This window comes from Neophocaena asiaeorientalis, unplaced genomic scaffold (genome assembly GCF_003031525.2).
Source record: "Neophocaena asiaeorientalis asiaeorientalis breed wild unplaced genomic scaffold, Neophocaena_asiaeorientalis_V1.1 scaffold411, whole genome shotgun sequence".
NCBI classification, from domain to species: Eukaryota; Metazoa; Chordata; class Mammalia; order Artiodactyla; family Phocoenidae; genus Neophocaena; species Neophocaena asiaeorientalis.
In genome coordinates this window covers 256,417-258,005 of record NW_020171999.1, presented here as the reverse complement: position 1 = coordinate 258,005, position 1,589 = coordinate 256,417, and positions in this window count along the sequence as shown.

Sequence of the window (1,589 nt, the reverse complement as noted above, 5' to 3'; positions counted from 1 at the left end):
GGGGCGCGGGGGGAGGGAGGGAGAGAGAGAGATTATTAAGAGAGACTCTCTTAACTCTCTCACCTACACTCTCTGTTTCTAGGAGTGTGCGTGTGTGTGCTATGTGTCATGCGTGTGCCCTCACGTTCAAGGCTGAGATGGAGAGCTGGGCAACCAAGCTGCTGTCTAAGCTGCTTTTCAGCTTGACAAGGGCGCAGCTCCATCTCAGGATGGCACCGATTCAGAACCAAGCACATCCTCCCCACTGAACTCTACTCGTACTAATCAGTATAATTAGCTAATTTAAAAGTACTTTAATCAGACTGCCTGCAACTGTGGTAAAAGCCCATTCATTCAGAGCCCACTAATTCAAAACTTAGAGAAAATCACAACTTGAGATAATTCATGGTATCTGCGATTCTCACTCCGTAGAAATATTCAAGAGATTCTTCCCTTCAGGTAGTTTTCAGGGTCATATGTGGAAGAGGGATCTAGTGTAAAATGAGTACCTTTTTCAAATAAAAGGCTCAAGGTATTACGGATCCCTTCACCGTGCCTTCGGCAGTTCTCATTTGTCGGGCTCTTCGTGTACGGGATGATCTCTGGTTCTCTGTCTACCGTGGGAATGTTGGGTATGGCAGCTCTTCATCCTCCTCCTTTATTTGCTCTATGAATAAAATAGTTTGTGAACTAAACTGCAGTTTAAAGTAATGTAACTGTATATCTTTGCTAAATAGTCTGTAAAGCAGATGTTTCGCTATAAGACCGGCCGCTCCAATCATTCGCCCCCAAATATTCAAACATATCGAGCTTTTCCTTTCACAGGCTGTGGGCGGTGAGTCTCTCTGGAGCAAGAATTTTCCTGACAAAGATATCCTAACAGCGCAGCACACCCCCTCGGGCTCAGTGCCTCAACAGTTGTCCCACTGTACCGAGCTATGTGACCGTTGCCCAGTGCCTGCCCTTCGCCCGCCCCCAGCCCAAGTATTAACACAGATATTCAAGATTGGGACAAATCCCACAGCTGCTTATGCCTCCCAATCTGTCTCCCCTTACGGATGCCACTTTCCCAGGCCTGAACACACCTGCTCTTTCACTCTGTGGTCGTGAATTTGTGACAGTGGAAACCCTGATATGTGCAACTGAGCTTATAGACGAGATTACTGTGAAATGGATTGATTTTGGTACCACTTTAAACTGTGCTCGTAATTCATGTGTTGACCCATGTCGGCTGGGAAATCTGTACATTCAGTAATATGTCAGCATTTCACTGGAGCCTGGGGGCAACAAACAAACGTACTTCTGATTTCTTTCTCTCTCTCTCTTTCTGTAATTGTTGGGTTTAGCTGTTAAGTTTGTCTCTTTCTGTACCAGAAGATAATGAATAATAATAAAGAGCAAATGGTATTCATTTGTGTTCTGTCCTCACCCATCTTGGATCCCTGCTGACTCTCAAACTTCCATGGGGCATGGATGGTTGTGGGCCAAACTTGTTTCTCCAAAAGTCAGGCTGTAGATAAGGAAACAGCCCAAACCAGTTTAGAAGCAGGAAGCAGAGAAGTCCTGGTTCCTAAAGTTTGACCCATACGTGTAAGATGATCTGCTGACCC